Raw genomic sequence first — 18,754 nt, 5'->3', positions numbered from 1 at the left:
ACATTCTACCGTGATCTTTGTAAAATGTATCTTTGGTCTCGAATTCGAGGTACTGAAATTAAGCATTCATGCTGGATCTTTTCAAGTTGTTTTAGAGGACATAGTGAGAGTTCAGGGAGTAAGCGGACAATGAAGTTTCCGTGCCTTTCCAGTTAACAAGGTAGCTTTTCCTTAATAGGAATAGTAAAGGTTTTTAAATTATCACTTCAAATATAAGAAATGAAGTTGTACTGAGGAAAAAAAAAAGAGTTGTCATTCACTAATTTAAACACATATATCAATATATACACATATACAACTTTATATCATTGCATCTAACACGTAAGTCATCGCATATTATTATATCATATACCACAAAGGAAAAAAACGCTTCCAATTAAACTATGAAACAGTTATTTTTTATCCCTTAGAATGTTTTATACTTATTGGGAGAGCTCTTTTAGACTTATTTAGATACAGATTTTTATTGTATATTACTCTTGTGCATACGTGAAAAAATATATATTGGCAAAATATATCAGAAAAGTATTTCCAAGCTTTGCATTCAGAGCCTACTCTTCCAAATCACATTTTGATTCAGCCTCAGTGACATCTATGACTTTCCACATAAGACTCCTTTGTGACGTCAACGCTGTCATGCACATTCCTTAAAAGAGCACTCCATCATTGTCTCAAGAATTTTCTTCCATGTTTCTGACCCTCATACTGTAAATTTTCATGCTGACTTTCTGGATCTTAACCATTAAGGTTCCAAGAAAGGGGTTCAGACCAATTATATGCAGGTAATTACAACTGTTTCATGATTGTATCAATTTGTAAGGTGTCTTCCATAATTAGAAGAACCCAAACTTCAGAGATGTTAGTTTGCTTTTTTTTAAAGTTATATTATTATTTTTATTATTATTTTTGGCTGTGTTGGGTCTTTGTTGCTGCATGAGCTTGCTCTAGTTGCAGCCAGCGGGAGCTACTCTTTGTTGTGATGCTCGGGCTTCTCACTGCTGTGGCTTCTATTGTTGCGAAGCAGGGGCTATAGGTGCACGAGCTTCAACAGTTGCAGCACACGGGCTCAGTAGTTTCGGCATGCGGGCCCTAGATCATGCGGGCTTCAGTAGTTGTGGTGCATGGGCTCAGTTGAGCCAAGCGGTCTCTAGGGTGTGCAGGCTTCAGTAGTTCTGGCTCGTGGGCTTAGTTGCTCCGCGACATGTGGGATCTTCCCAGACCAGGGATTGAACCCGTGTCCCCTGCATTGGCAGGTGGATTCTTATCCACTGCACCACCAGGGAAGTCCCCAGAGATGTTAAGATATAAAAAAAAAAAACAAAAAACAAAAAACCTGCATCTTACAATTGATGAAATACGGAAAGTATATTTCTTTATTTGGTATAATCATCACATTTAGAAAACACAACAAGTGGCTTGATCAAGCCCGTGTGCCACAACTACTGAAGCCACCGCAATGAGAAGCCCACGCACCACCACGAAGAGTAGCCCCCGCTTGCTGTAACTAGAGAGTGTCCAACGCAGCCAGAAATAAAATAAATAAATTTATTTAAAAACACACAAACATGAAGATTAGTCTTGAAGTGGTGTTTTATGGCTAATATCTAATAAATGATTTAAAATAAAGGGATATAATGGAATATTGAAAGTTATACCACAAATATAATCCTCTACCTGAAGGATTTCCAAGTTTTTCCAGTTCATAAAAAGTTTCACGTTTCAACTGAGACATATTTCAAATGTCAAGTAATAATTGCATGTTCACATGACTACAAGCATTACAAATAAAGGAACAAATTTGTTCACAACATATGTTGTCAATAACCATTTTGTCCCAGAAGTAAAACAGGTAAAAAGTTATGTATGCCCATATCCTGTGAGAAACACAATTGATACCAAGGGTTTACACCAGATTTGAATCTTAATGCTATATTCTTTTTTTCTTAAACATGTTTATTGGAGTATAATTGCTTTACAATGGGGTGTTAGTTTCTGCTGTATAACAAAGTGAGTCAGCTATACATATACATATGTCCCCATATCTCCTCCCTCTTGTGCCTCCCTCCCACCCTCCCTATCCCACTCTTCTAGGTGGTAACAAAGCACCGAGCTGATCTACCTGTGCTATGCAGCTGCTTCCCACTAGCCATCTATTTTACTTTTGGTAGTGTATATATGTCAATGTTACTCTCTCACTTTGTCCCAGCTTACCCTTCCCCATCCCTGTGTCCTCAAGTCCATTCTCTATGTCTGAGTTTTTATTCCTGTCCTGCCCCTCGGTTCATCAGAACCATTTTTATTTTTTAGATTCCATATATATGTGTTAGCATATGGTATTTGTTTTTCTCTTTCTGACTTACTTCCCTCTGTATGATAGACTCTAGGTTCAGCCACCTCACTACAAATGACTCAGTTTCATTTCTTTTTAGGGTGGAGTAATATTACATTGTATATATGTGCCACATCTTCTTTATCCATTCATCTGTCGATGGACACTTAGGTTGCTTCCACGTCCTGGCTATTGTAAATAGAGCTGCAATGGACATTGTGGTACATGACTCTTTTTGGTTTTTGTTGTTTTTTGTTTTTGTTTTGTTTTGCGGTATGCGGGCCTCTCACTGTTGTGGCCTCTCCCGTTGCAGAGCACAGGCTCTGGACGCGCAGGCTCAGCGGCCATGGCTCACGAGCCCAGCCACTCCGCGGCATGTGGGATCTTCCCGGACTGGGGCACGAACCCGTGTCCCCTGCATCAGCAGGTGGACTCTCAACCACTGCACCACCCGGGAAGCCCCATAACTCTTTTTGAATTATCATTTTCTCAGGGTATATGCCCAGTAGTGGGATTGCTGGGTCATATGGTAGCTCTATTTTTAATTTTGTAAGGAAACTCCATATTGTTCTCCATAGTGACTGTATCAATTTACATTCCCACCAACAGTGCAAGAGGGTTCCCTTTTCTGCACACCGTCTTCAGCATTTATTGTTTCTAGACTTTTTGATGATGGCCATTCTGACCATGAGGTGATACCTCATTGTGGTTTTGATTTCCAGACATTTCTCTAATGATTAGTGATGTGGAACATCCTTTCATGTGTTTGTTGGCAATCTGTATGTCTTCCTTGGAGAAATGTTTGTTTAGGCCTTCTGCCCATTTTTGGATTCGGTTGTTTGTTTTTTTGATATTGAGATGCATGAGCTGCTTGTATATTTTGGAGATTAATCCGTTGTCCGTTCTTAGTTTGCAAATATTTTCTCCCATTCTGAGGGTTGTCTTTTTGTCTTATTCATGGTTTCCTTTGCTGTGCAAAAGCTTTTAAGTTTCATTAGGTCCCATTTGTTTATTTTAGTTTTTATTTCCCTTTCTCTAGGAGGTGGGTGAAAAAGGATCTTGCTGTGATTTATGTCATACAGTGTTCTGCCTATGTTTTCCTCTAAGAGTTTTATAGTGTCTGGACTTACATTTAGGTCTTTAATCCACTTTGAGTTTATTTTTGTGTATGGTGTTAGGGAGTGTTCTAATTTCATTCTTTTACATGTAGCTGTCCAGTTTTCCCAGCACCACTTATTGAAGAGGCTGTCTTTTCTCCATTGTATATTCTTGCCTCCTTTATCAAAAATAAGGTGACCATATGTGCGTGGGTTTATCTCTGGGCTTTCTATCCTGTTACACTGATCTATATTTCTGTTTTTATGCCAGTACCTCACTGTCTTGATTACTGTAGCTTTTTAGTATAGTCTGAAGTCTGGGAGCCTGATTCCTCCAGATCTGTTTTTCATTCTCGAGATTGCTTTGGCTATTTGGGATCTTTTGTGTTTCCATACAAACTATGAAATTTTTTGTTCTAGCTCTGTGAAAAATTTTATTGGTAGTTTGAAAGGGATTGCATTGGATCTGTAGATTGCTTTGGGTAGTACAGTCATTTTCACAATGTTGATTCTTCCAATCCAAGAACATGGTATATCTCTCCATCTGTTTGTATCATTAATTTCCTTCACCAGTGTCTTATAGTCTTCTGCATACAGGTTTTTGGCTCCTTAGGTAGGTTTATTCCTAGATATTTTATTCTTTTTGTTGCAATGGTAAATGGGAGTTTTTCCTTAATTTCTCTTTCAGATTTTTCATCATTAGTGTATAGGAATGCAAGAGATTTCTGTGCATTAATTTTGTATCCTGCTACTATACCAAATTCATTGATTAGCTCTAGTAGTTTTCCGGTGGCATCTTTAGGATTCTCTATGTATAGTATCATGTCATCTGCAAACACTGACAGCTTTACTTCTTCTTTTCTGATTTGGATTCATTTTATTTCTTTTTGTTGTCTGATTGCTGTGGCTAAAACTTCCAAAACTATGTTGAATAATAGTGGTGAGAGTGGGCCACTTTGTCTTGTTCCTGATCTTAGTGGAAATGGTTGCAGTTTTTCACCATCGCGAACAATGTTGGCTGTGGGTTTGTCATATATGGCCTTTATTATGTTGAGGTAGGTTCCCTCTAGGCCTACTTTCTGGAGGGTTTTTATCATAAATGTGTGTTGAATTTTGTCAAAAGCTTGTTTTGCATCTACTGAGATGATCATATGGTTTTTCTCCTTCAATATGTTAATATGGTGTATCACATTGATTGATTTGTGTATATTGAAGAATCCTTGCAATCCTTGGATAAACTCCACATGACCATGGAGTATGAACGTTTTAATGTGCTGCTGGATTCTGTTAGCTAGTATTTTGTTGAGGATTTTTGCATCTATGTTCATCAGTGATATTGGCCTGTAGTTTTCTTTCTTTGTGACATCTTTGTCTGGTTTTGGTATCAGGGTGATGCTGGCCTCGTAGAATGAGTTGGGAGTGTTCCTCCTTCTGCTACATTTTGGATGAGTTTGAGAAGGATAGGTGTTAGCTCTTCTCTAATTGCTTGATAGAATTCACCTGTGAAGCCATCTGGACCTGGGCTTTTGTTTGTTGGAAAATTTTTAATCAGTTTCAATTTCAGTGTTTGTGATTGGTCTGTTCGTATTTTCTGTTTCTTCCTGGTTCAGTCTCAGAAGATTGTGCATTTCTAAGAATTTGTCCATTTCTTCCAGGTTGTCCATTTTATTGGCTTAGAGTTGCTTGTAGGAATCTCTCATGATCCTTTGTATTTCTGCAGGGTCAGTTGTTGCTTCTCCTTTTTCATTTCTAATTCTATTGATTTCAGTCTTCTCCCTTTTTTTCTTGATGAGTCTGGCTAATGGTTTATCAATTTGGTCTATCTTCTCAGAGAACCAGCTTTTAGTTTTATTGATCTTTGCTATTGTTTCCTTCATTTCTTTTTCATTTATTTCTGATCTGATCTTTATGATTTCTTTCCTTCTGCTGACTTTGGGTTTTTTTTTGTTTGTTCTCTAATTGCTTTACGTGTAAGGTTAGGTTGTTTATTTGAGATTTTTCTTGTTTCTTGAGGTAGGACTGTATTGCTATAAACTTCCCTCTTAGAACTGCTTTTGCTGCATCCCATAGGTTTTGGGTCATAGTGTTTTCACTGTCACTTGTTTCTAGGTATATTTTGATTTCCTCTTTGATTTCTTCAGTGATCTCTTGGTTATTTAGTAGTGTACTGTTTAGCCTCCATGTGTTTGTATTTTTTACAGATTTTTTTCCTGTAATTGATATCTAGTCTCATAGCATTGTGTTCAGAAGAGATACTTGATATGATTTCAATTTTCTTAAATTTACCAAGGCTTGATTTGTGCCCTAAGATATGATCTATCCTGCAGAATGTTTCATGAGCACTTGAGAAGAAAGTGTATTGATGTTTTTGGATGGAACGTCCTATAAATATCAATTAAGTCCATCCTAGTTAATGTATCACTTAAAGCTTCTATTTTCTTATTTATTTTCATTTTGAATGATCTGTCCATTCGTGAAAGTAGGGTGTTTTAAGTCCCCTACTATTATTGTGTTACTGTCAATTTCCCCTTTTATGGCTGTTAGCATTTGCCTTATGCATTGAGGTGCTCCTATGTTGGGTGCACAAATATTTACAATTGTTTTGTTTTCTTCTTGGATTGATCCCTTTATCATTATGTAGTGTCCTTCTTTCTCTCTGGTAATAGTCTTTATTTTAAAGTCTGTTTTGTCTGATACAAGAATCGCTACTCTGGCTTTCTTTTGCTTTCCATTTGCATGGAATATATTTTTCCATCACCTCACTTTCAGTCTGTACGTGTTCCTAGGTCTGAAGTGGGTCTCTTGCAGACAGCATATATACAGGTCTTGCTTTTGTATCCATTCAGCCAGTCTATGTCTTTTGGTTGGAGCATTTAATCCATTTACATTTAAGCTAATTAACGATATGTATGTTCCTATTATCATTTTCTTAATTGTTTTCGATTTGTTATTGTAGGTCTTTCCTTCTCTTGTGTTTCCTGCCTAGAGAAGTTCCTTTAGCATTTGCTGTAAAGCCGGTTTGTTGGTGCTGAATTCTCTTAGCTTTCGCTTGTCTGTAAAGCTTTTAATTTCTCCATTGAATCTGAATGAGATCCTTCCTGGGTAGAGTAATCTTGGTTGTAGGTGTTTCCCTTTCATCACTTTAAATATATCCTGCCACTCCCTTCTGGCTTGCAGAGTTTCTGCTGAAAGAGCAGCTGTTAACCTTATGGGGATTCCCTTGTATGTTATGTGTTGTTTTTCCCTTGCTGCATTTAATATTTTTTCTTTGTATTTAATTTTTGATAGTTTGATTAATATGTGTCTTGGAGTGTTTCTCCTTGGATTTTTCCTGTGTGGGACTCTCTGCGCATCCTCGACTTGATTGACTATTTCCTTTCCCATATTAGGGAAGTTTTCAACTATAATCTCTTCAAATATTTTCACAGTCCCTTTCTTTTTCTCTTCTCCTTTGGGACCCCTATAGTTCTAATGCTGGGGCATTTAATGTTGTCCCAGAGGTCTCTAAGACTGTCCTCAATTTTTTTCATTCTTTTTTCTTTTTTCTGCTCTGTGGTAGTTATTTCCACTCTTTTATCTTCCAGGTCACTTATCCATTCTTCTGCCTCATTTATTCTGCTATTGATTCCTTCTAGAGAATTTTTCATTTCATTTATTTGTTGTTTATCATTGTTTGTTTGCTCTTTAGTTCTTCTAGGTCCTTGTTAAACATTTCTTGTATTTTCTCTCTTCTATTTCCAAGATTTTGGATCCTCTTTATTATCATTACTCTGAATCCTTTTTCAGGTAGACTGTGTATTTCCTTTTCATTTATTTGGTTGCAGTGGTGGGGGGGTGGTTTACCTTGCTCCTTCCTCTGCTGTGTATTTCTCTGTCTTCTCATTTTGTTTAACTTACTGTGTTTGGGGTCTCCTTTTCACAGGCTGCAGGTTTGTAGTTTCCATTGTTTTTGGTGCCTGCCCCCAGTGGGTAAGGTTGGTTCAGTGGGTTGTGTAGTCTTCCTTGTGGAGGGGACTGGTGCCTGTGTTCTGGTGGATGAGGCTGGATCTTGTCTTTTTCGTGGGCAGGACCACATCTGGTGGTGTGTTTTGGGGTGTCTGTGAACTTATTATGATTTTAGGCAGCCTCTCTGCTAATTGGTGGGATTGTGTTCCTGTCGTGCTAGTTGTTTGGCATGGGGTGTCCAGCACTGGAGCTTGCTGGCCATTCAGTGGAGCTGGGTGTTAGTGTTGAGACGGAGATCTCTAGGAGAGCTCTCGCCGATTGATATTATGCGGAGTCAGGAGGTCTCTGGTGGACCAACGTCCTGAACTCAGCTCTCCCACCTCAGAGACTCAGGCCTGACACCCGGCCTGAGCAACAAGACCCTGTCAGCCACACGGCTTCCTGTTCTCCTTCCTGCACCAGTAGAAAAGCGTGCCCCTGTGCCGATGTTCTTCCACCTGGGCCTTCTCTTTCACATCACTTTCTGGAGGTGGGCAAGTGGTTCAGAGTGGGTGAGCGGCTCTACTCCACGAAATCATCCAGGGGCTCTGATGCCTTCTGCTATATTCATTCTTGAAAAGTTGTTTAACATCATAAAATAAACAGTGAATCTGCAAGCACTTTTCAGTAATGTAAGTAGTTTAACTGAGGTTATGTTTTACTTAAGAATTACCATTTTAAATGTATTTATTTAATACCAAGCTTCTGACCCAGCTACTTCTGTAAATCTACTCTTAGGTTACTCAAGAACATTCAAAATGCTAGTAACACATAGGATTTACTTAATATTTCACTTTACACATCTCTTAGGCCTATATTGTACATGTCAGAGTCAATAAACTACTACAGCCCACATGCTGCATTTGTAAATAAAGTTTTGTTGGAACACAGCCATGCCTGTTCATTTACAGATTGTCTATAGCTGCTTTCCCACTTGAAGAGCATGTACAGAATTGTGTAGTTGAAGTAAAGACTGGCTACCCTGCAAAGGCAAAAATATTTATTATGTAGCCATCTACAGAAAAAGGTTGCTGCTCCTTATTCTGGAGCAAGGTGACAGTTTTGTGCTCCCCTTCACACCCTACACACTACACCCCACCTTCAAGCTGACTTGTTTTCCATTTTAACAATGAGAAAAATTTGACTTTCATTTAACAGTACTGTACTATTTTTCCATGGGGTAATACTTAAGAATACTCTCAAATATTCCTTGGAGTAGAAAGGGAGCTTAACCCCAATGCAATCATAAAATTTTTTTGTGCTCATATGTCAGACAGAGAACCATAAACATCATTTCCCTTGCAATTCATTTGACCACCACCAGCACCCAACCCATTCCCGCAATGGTACAACTAAGATCTACCTGGTATAGTCACTTTTAGTATACTGTCAGGAGAGAATCTCTACTCATGGCATTCCCAAATACAAATATGCTTTTCAAGTGGACAAACTGAGGAACACAGACAAAATTTCTAGTGGCTCTTATTTTTGTCTGCTCAACCCTTCTTACCTTCTTCTGGATACATGGCCCATGCCCTTAGCCTCAGGATCAAGAACGGGCTTGTGACCTAGACTGCACCATCCCAATGTCCAAAATGATTGTTCCAAGAGGAGGGAAAAGCCCCAAACCAGGCAAATCAAAGTATGTCCCTGGGTAAACCAAAGTTTGAGAAGAGAGTAGTTTTTTTCAACAGTTTGATCTAAGAACTGTAATTGAGGCCAAAAATTCCATTGTCCATTGTTAAATTAATTAAACAAGGAAGTCATTAGACTAAGGAGGGCCATATACATAAACAAAATCCTAAGCCTGTAATGCCACAAGGTTATGATATTGAAACCTAAAGACAGCAAATCACAAACAGCCAACTAGGCTTTAAGATTTAGCCAATCAATAATTTCCTTACTTTGCTTCTGGCTTTTGTCTATAAAAGTCTTTCCCTGAGCTGCTGTTGGAGGAGTACTTCTGACCACGTCTGGTTTGGTGCTGCCCTATTCCAACTGAGTTTTGCTCACATAAACTGTTTAATATACTTCAGGTTTTTTATTCAAGTATAGTTGATTTACAATATTGTGTTAGTTTCAGGTATACAGCAAAGTGATATATTGATATTTTTTTCAGATTATATTCCATTATAGGTTGTTACAAGATGTTGAATATAGTTCCCTGTGCTATACAGTAAATCTTTGTTGCTTATCTATTTTACATAGAGTAGTGTGTATCTGTTAATTCCATACTCCTAATTTATCCCTCCCCTTTGGTAACCATAAATTTGTTTCCTGTGTCTGTGAGTCTGTTTCTGTTTTGTATATAGATTCATTTGTATTCTTTTTTAGATTATTATCTCTTAACACATTTCTAGCTGCAGTTCCAGGTGGCCCAGGAAAAAAGAGAGAGAGAGAGAGAGAGAGAGAGAGAGAGAGAGAGAGAGAGATCAAGCCAGAGGAGAAGCAGAGATGAGAAGGAGAAAGAAAATTCCTGATAAGGCTTTAGGTCCCCGATTCCAGTCACCCCTCAAGATACCCCTTTCCTATCCTTCTGTAGTGTAGGTAGAGCAGCCAAAAAAATGTTCCCTTTTCCTTCAAGTAGCTCAGTCTGTATCCCCTGCAACCAAGACTCCTGACAAACAGGGCCAGATAATCTTCAGGGAAGGCTGCCAACGGCACCTATTCTGTGGATGTTGACACCACTACATCTTCAAGCCAATGAGGGCAACAGAACCCGAAATACCATCCCTGTTTTCTCGTAGGAGCTTTTCCTCCCTTCTCTTCTTATGGTTTAGGAAATAAACAAACAAACAAAAGTTTGAAAAAAAGAAGCAAAGGTATTAGTACAACAACAATGCTTAGCCCAATTTACCAGGCAGAAATGTAATCGGCTGTGCACACTTCAAAGCGGGTTAATGCTAATCATGCGGCCCTCGTCTCCCTTTCTTTTTCCTATCTTTCTGTCTCTGCTTCACGTCTCATAAAATTTTTATGTCTGAAAGTTTAAAAAGTGATTTATGTAAGATCTGCTATAAGCATTTAGCTCGAGTATCAAATTCATTTGCGTACTGATAGATAAAAGAAGAGGAAAACCGTCTTCTGTCTCGAGTAAGACAAAACTGTAAAGCGAGGCAAAAAGCAATATACAGAAGAACCAAACCTTTTTTTTTTTAACTTGGCCGATCCTCCCTGCTGTGTGCATCTAATGTTTTGCCTCTGAGAATAGAACTTATTAGCAACCCTAAAATAAAAAAGGACAGGATATTTTTCAACCAGGGCCTCTGCTTTGCCAAACATCCCAGAGTTTGTCTCCAAGGACTTGAAAAGAAAGGAAAGAATGAAGAACGGAAACCATAAAGCATGCAGTAAGGCTATCATCTAATTACTGAATGAATGGCACAGTTGTTTTGTCTGATTGCACTAAGCTAGTTATCCACTGCTAGCTTCATTGACAAAAAGAGAATCGACACAAATTATAAGGAAATTCAAGCACTAAAGGAATGTTTTGGTTCAGAGGTTTGCAATGACTATTGGCTTCGGTTTTTGGCAAAATCTGTCTTTGCCGTAGGAACTCGGCTGTGCTGGGTCAGCCTGCAGTGTTCCCAAAAGCCTAGAAGAGGACGGGCTTCCTTGTCATCTGTATCCCATCAATAAATTAAAGTGATGTTCTCCAGCTCGTGTTTGTTTCTTGGCAGGCTAATCTACAATCAGAAAAAGAAAAGCCTTTCATTTGTGGACTCCAGCTAAAGGAAAGAAGCCTTTGTATGCGGATTCACCGGAGACCAAAATATTAAAAAGTGGAAGAGGAAAACCATATGCTGCATTTCTCCTAAGGAAGCAGCTCAAAGTTCTGGTTAAAGAAATGCTTGAGCTCATTATACAGTGAAGTAAATCTTTTCCTATGAGAAGAGGGTATGCTATTGTAATAACAATATTGATACCTCTGGGATGTTACAATCATTGACATTTTAACTAATGTTCCATTTTCTCCTATTGTTTATTTCAGAAAAACCTAAAAATTAGATATTTCAAAGAAACCTGAGCTGATGATACATTTTAGCATAATGCTTTCAGATTTGCACTTCATTCAAGAAGGAAGTGAGGAATCCAGTGGAATCTGTCTAGAGGATAATATTCATAACCTCATGGCTCCCTCTCTAAGCTAGTTGATACTTTATAGTTGCAGCAATCAAATCCAGATTAAAGTAGAAGTGGGAAAAAAATCACTGTACTGATTATCTGAACTCTCTTGCATAGTCTGTGACATAACATAGTGTTAGGAACTCTTTTTATTTCTCTTGGTTTTTCAGGGGTTGACCTTGCCCTAGTATCATCTGTGAACAAGTACACTGATGAGAATAGAGCTGGTGTCCTTCAACTGCCTGTAAGAGAGAAAGCATTGGGATCTTCCAATCCCTTTTAGATTGACCACATTTGTGTCTGGTGTCCTTTTTTATCTTTTTGAAGCAGCCAAGCAAGAAATCCTAATTTAACAACTGTATCCTTTCAAGAAGACAAATTTTCAGTACTTCAGGTACAAATTTTCAGTACATTAGGGTTTCAGGAACCAATGGTTCCACTCCTTACAGAGGGGAATTAATTTTGTTTTGCTTTTGTAGTGGAGTCACTTATAAAAACCAGCAACAGGGCTTCCCTGGTGGCGCAGTGGTTGAAAGTCCGCCTGCCGATGCAGGGGACACAGGTTCGTGCCCCGGTCTGGGAAGATCCCACATGCTGCGGAGCGGCTGGGCCCGTAAGCCATGGCCGCTGGGCCTGCGCATCCGGAGCCTGTGCTCCACAATGGGAGAGCCCACAACAGTGAGAGGCCTGCATACCGCAAAAAAAAAAAAAAAACAACAGCAATAGATCAAGTGCAAGGGGTATGATTGGTAAGAATGCTTGATGAAAACTTGATAGAGGCATTTCATTGGACAGAAATGTGGATCTGGCTTTTGTTACTCAACAGATAACTGAATCAATCTGTACTTACCTAGTTTACTGGAAAGAGGACTAAATCACAAGTCAGGAGATTTTGTTCCCAGTTCTGGCCTTACTAAGTGGTGAGCAATACACTCTCCAGAGCCAGACTACCTGGCTTTGTATCCTGGCTCTGTCATCTACCAGCTGTGTTACTTTTGCTAGTCACTTTAACCTCTCTGAGCCCCAGCTTCCTCATCTTAAAATCAGGATAAAAATAATACTCATTTCATAATAGGGTTGTTATCATCTGGCATGTAATAACCACTATATAAATGTTTGTTCAATAAAATAAATTATTCTGCTACTGACAGCAAAGATCAGATCTTAGCCTTTCAAAACTCAGGGTTTTTTGTTGGTAAAGGGAGATAATAACTAGTGCTTCTTACATCACAGTGGTCTCTAACAAGTAAATTATCTTATCTTTTGCCCCATCCTGCTTCCAGATACAGGAAATACAGGCATGGTGCAATGGTACTCTACATGGAATTTAAAGTGGTTGTAAAAAAATTCTATCAGCAACTGCTTCAGACTGCGCACGGTTGAATACTACTTTCCACTGAAGAGAGGTTTGTACCTAAGAGAAAGAATTCATTAGAGGACCAAAGAAGTTTTACTCTCTAAATGCCCAGAAGATACATCACTAACCACTTCTCTGTGGCAAATAAAGCAGTCGGGGATAATGATGAGTATTTCAAAGAGTCTCTTATAAAGACTAACATCAGATCAAGCGTGAAGAGTTTGATTTGTGACTTTAGGCAGATTACTTCTTCTTAAAAGAAAATTACTTTCTAATAAAAGAAATCATTAGTTTAGTTTTTTTTTTAATTACCTTTCATCACAATCCTCTGTTAGTAATCATTTGGACAGCAATGAAGGGTTTATTCTTCTTAGGAAATCTCCCATACCTAAGAAATAGACACATTTATTTTCCCTTCTAAACTCATCTTTTCTGTGAACCTCAATTTCGAAAGCGTTCTTAAAACATCTTCCAATTCAATCCATTTGAAACTTGACACCCACAACAGGGTGAGTGCCCAAGTATATGGTCCCCACTCTAGAAATAGCAAACCACTGATTCCTAGACTGCTCTTATTACTATAAAAATCTCTCACAGCATTAACGGTTAAAAATTTCGCAAAACACAAAATGTAGAGATATACCTCACATTATACACAACAATATTTTCTATTGGATCAATGAGTACATTGCCTTTTATAAATCTATTAAATCATAGAAAACTAAAAGAGAAATTTATATTTATCAGATCTTTGGTGAGGTGATGACTTTTTAAGGTTAGAATATAATAGAAACAACAAAAGAAAATAATTAACAAATTTAACTACACAAAAACTAAAACTTTTTAGGGAACAACCAAAACTAAAATGATAAGGCAGACACTTAATTGACCAAAAATATGGATGAGTAATTAACATAAAAGGAAATATGAGTGAAAAAATATTAAAGGTCTCACCGGTAACAAAAATATGCAATACTTTAAAACAATAAGATATTTTATGCCTAATAACAATTATTGCCTTTAAAATTACCTGCTAGCTTTTGCCTAATAATAATTATTAATTATGGCTTTTATTATTTATTTATTATTTATTGACCACGCCATGCGGCATGCGGGATATTAGTTCCAACCAGAGATCAAACCTGCACCCCCTGCATTGGGAGCACAGAGTTTTAACCACTGGACCACCAGGGAAGTGCCTAGTTATTGCTTTTAAAATCAGGTAATGCAGCGTTGACAATATATACCCACACAGTATTGCTGGTAACATAAATTGTGCCATCTTTAGGAAAACAATTTGCCATTACAAAGTAAAAGAAATTGTATTCATTATTCTACTAAATAAACCCTCCTTATGGGAACTTAATTCTATGTAAAAATCCAAGAGAAAGAAGAGACATCTATATTTATATACTCATAAGAGTATTATTTAAAATGGCACAATATTGAAAACCACTTAGTGTCCAACCATTTAGCCCCTCAAAAGAATACTTAAAAGACATTTTAAAAGATAAGTATGGAACGTATTAAGTTAGTCTTTGTCACTCTTCCAATCATTTTTTTAGCACTGCTTCCTAACATTCTGGAAACCCTCTCTGTTGAAACTCAGTGTTTATATGTCTCTTAAATTCCCTCCCCAAAGACAAAGAGGGAAGAGATATGGGAACATATATATATGTATAACTGACTCACTCTGTTATAAAGCAGAAACTAACACACCATTGTAAAGCAATTATACCCCAATAAAGATGTTAAAAAAAAAAAAAAAAAATTCCCTCCCCTCCCACTGAAGACCCACTCAGGTCTGTCCTGTGAAAATTCCTAATTCTTCAGGTCTGAGGTGTTACTGGGAAAGCAACCAGGTCCAATGTGCAGAAGGAATTTATTTCCGGAATCAAAATATTTTCCTCCTGAGTCTGCCTGCCGATGCAGGGGACACAGGTTCGTGCCCTGGTCCGGGAAGATCCCACATGCTGTGGAGCGGCTAGGCCTGTGAGCCATGGCCGCTGAGCCTGAGCGTCCAGAGCCTGTGCTCCGCAACGGAAAAGGCCGCAACAGTGAGAGGCCCACGTACCGCAAAAAAAAAAAAAAATTTTCCCCCTGCTGAAATCTCTATATCAGCGATTAGTACCACTCAGTTATTCAAGCCACACTTGTAGGAGCTGTCTTTACTCTACTACCTTCCTCATCTCCCTTATTCAGTTGGTCAAGATCTGCAGAAATGAACTAATCTCTCTTCTCTATCTGAACTATATTCAAATATCAGCAAAATAACATAAAAAAGAAGTCTGCAGAAAAATCCATTTAGTATGAAAATAACACTATTATAGAACTAAAAATAATCAGAAACAGAAATAGAATATGCATGCTAAAATATAATTTCCAACATTAAGTCCTGAAAAATAACCATGAATGAATACAATAAGACAAACAGATCGAAGCAATTAAGGAAAAGAACATAAATACTGATGATAAAGACATTCCAACATAAGGCTACCAGGGATTTCTGAAATAGAAAACCTAACTGTTGAATTCTCTGAGAGAAACCTGTTTAATCATTCCCATCTGAGAAAATTGAGAAAAAAAAAGTAGGTCAGTGATAGAATCAAAATATCACTGTTATTTTGATAAAGGCTAAGCGTGTAGCTTAGTTGTGTAGCTAAATAGACCTGCTATCTGAATCGCAGTAGTTGGCATGCTGACCTTATCCATTAGGCAACGCTGAATAGGGGTAGACATCTCACCTGACAGGTAGGAGGACAGGGTGCCTAATCAGGGATAGCCTGACAACACAGAGGTGAATGTCTGCTTCCTAAAGACTGCTCACTCCCATGAGGAAGAGGGGTAGAGCTGACTTAATCATCCCTAATTTATTTTTCCAAAATTATCAGTGATATGCCACTCTAACTTCTCAGGACAGAGAGAGTAAAAGAGGTGGACGGAGGCTATGAGATACACTAACTGAGCACACATTATAAGACGGCTAGCGCTCACTCTCAGCGGAAGGGCTCTCAAAATGTCTATCTGGTGGGATTTTTAGAATTATTCCCTTGTGTGTCTCCCAGTCATCCCCTTTCTGAGTGGGAATGTTTACAGCAGTTACCCTCTCCCGAAACCATCACTGAGTATTGGATGTAATACTCATTGAGTATTGGATGTAATGAAGAGAAAATCTACCACTTTAGTCTTAAAGTCTCTGGATCAAAAAGCACCATTTCTAAACCTGCTGTAGAGACTACAGCACATCACTAGATACCCTAGACTTTGCATTTGGTTTCCTTACTCTGTGGGGCTTTTTGGTTGTTTTCCTTGGGGTGAGAATAAATGTATTTTGCACATAAAAAGAAGACTGAATCAAATATTGTGTTTCATAGAACAACTGTGGAAGATATTAAAGTGTGTTCTGCTTCCTCTCTCCTCCCAGGCAAAACAGACGATGGTATTTCCTTCTCCAGTGTGACTTGCTTAAACCAGTAAGACGTGAATGGAAGTGCCATATGTTCCTTCCATGTGGTAGCGCTAAGGCCAGTATGTAATTCACCACATTCCCTTTTTACATTTGGTGATTATGTCTTGGTGATTATGGATGTGCTGAGATGGAGTGCCTACCAGCCTACATCCCTGAAAGACTGCAATGAGCAGAGGCCCTCTAACCCATGTAGAACATCTAGCAAGTGAAAGAAATACTGTAAAGTTGTGTTGTGTTCTGTTGTGTTGTGTTGTTTGAAGAGCCCTGAGATTTCGAGTTGTGTGTTACTGCACCATAATATAGTGCATCCAGATGTGTATGCTGCTTTCTTGCAACAATTAGGAATTTACAGTGGAGTCAGCCCCAGTCACCTGGCCTCATTCAGGGTGCCTTTTTAATCTTTCGAGTACATTCAAAATCTCTTGATTTTTGTTCACTCGATTTGTTGAACTTAGTATCAATTTTATCTGGTGAGACAGCACCCACAAATCCTTGTGACCAGGCATTTTCAGCCTTATACCTCAATGGGTATTTTCTTTGTTATGAAATGGCTTAGGCATTTTTTAAAAAGCCACCTAATTAAGTGTTCATCTTGTCTCCACATTTAGCTGGAAAAATCATCCTTACCAGATTCCTAATATGAAGCAACTATTTATATTTCTTAAGACTGAGCCCTCAGGGTCCTAATAAAGAACAGTGCCGTGCAATGTTCCAGGCCTCAAAAATATGTCTCTTCCTCCAATGTCTTTTTCTCAACTATGCCTTTTCCCCTCTAATCCTCTAAGGAAGATTCAGCTGAACTTGTGTCAGTCTATCTAGCACTGACTACTTGCCCCTGAAACTAAGAATATAAACCCAAAATCTCAGCTGCCTTGAAATTCAAGAGAACCAATTACAAGGGCAGAGGTATGGCCAAAAATACTTAAAAGACCCCTAAATAACCTCTTTTCTCTATCTTTGGAACTCTGCTTCTTGTATCAGTCAGTTATCACCATGTAACAAATCATCCTAAAATGTAGAGGCTTAAGACAATATTATTTATTATGAAACTACATATCACTTTAACTGTTTTGTTGAGTTGTGTTTAGCTGTTCTCATTTAGATTCCTCCATATGTCTGTGGTCATCCGAAAAAGTAGAGCAGCAGCCAGGTGGTCTAAGCTAGTATTATTGGGGTGACTCATTTCTGCTTCATGTGGTCTCTTATCCTTTAGCAAACTACACAGACTTGTTTTCATGACAATGGCAGGATTTCAAGAGAGGAAGTAGAATCACTCAAATACATTTCCAAACCTCTGCTTTTATTGTGTCTGCTACTATCCCATTGGCTGAAGAAAGTCATGTGAGCAAGTGCAGAATCAGATAGGGAAAACACTATCACAGGGCATAGACAGAGATGGCACAGAAAATAGGGACCACCAGTGCAGTTAATATATCACACCTCAACCAACGTGCTTAGGAAAAGCTAAGTGCGTAAAAATCTGTATCAGTCTGCACTCTAAGACCATTTCTGAAACCTGCTCACAGGTTTGGTTCTGGCCCTCTAACTGGTTGTTATTTGATGATGACAATTCACAGTCTATTTGCTAGATCTATTCACCTTTTTCCAGGCCCACTTTGCCTGTGTGCTCTTGCCAAGAAACTCTGGTTCCCATAAGCCTACAGTCTCATAGCCCTGCACACACTTGACACCTAAGATGTCTCTGTACACTCTTGATAAGGAAGCAAATAGCCCATGGGTAGTTGTTTGGTTTTTTTGTTTTTGTTTTTGTTTTTAAATCCTGAAGTGCTTCATGAATCTTAGAACTATCACTTACCTGTGCATCAAGCCTCCGTAAGTTACAGTTGAAGATTGTCATAGACTGAATGTTTGTGTCCCCCTAAAATTCATATGTTGAATCCCTACTCCTCAATGTGATGATATTAGGAGGAGGGGCTTTTGGGAGGTTATTAGGTTTAGACATGGTCATGAAGGTAGGGTGCTCATGATGGGATTAGTGTCCTTATAAGAAAAGGAAGAGATGCCAGAGCTTCCTCTCTCTGCATGTGAGGATATAGTGAGAAGGCAGACATCTACAAGCAAAGAATAAGGTCCATGCCACAAACTGAATCTGCCAGCATCTTGATCTTGGACTTCCCACCCTCCAGAACTGTGAGAAATAAACATCTGTTGTTTAAGTCCCCCAGTGTATGGTATTTTGTTATAGCAGCCTGAGCTGACTAATACACAGACCAAAGTCAAATACCACGTACCTAAAACAGTAGAAAGTTAGTACAGTATAAACTTCTACAAAGTGCTAAGGTCAAAACAATCTACATACACATTAAAATCAAATGTCTAGGGCTTCCCTGGTGGCGCAGTGGTTGAGGGTCCGCCTGCCGATGCAGGGGACA

The sequence above is a fragment of the Lipotes vexillifer genome, unplaced genomic scaffold (assembly GCF_000442215.2).
Source record: "Lipotes vexillifer unplaced genomic scaffold, Lipotes_vexillifer_v1.1 scaffold19, whole genome shotgun sequence".
Lineage (NCBI taxonomy): Eukaryota > Metazoa > Chordata > Mammalia > Artiodactyla > Lipotidae > Lipotes > Lipotes vexillifer.
The sequence above is the reverse complement of the archived record's forward strand: the minus strand, read 5'-3'. Positions refer to the sequence as shown.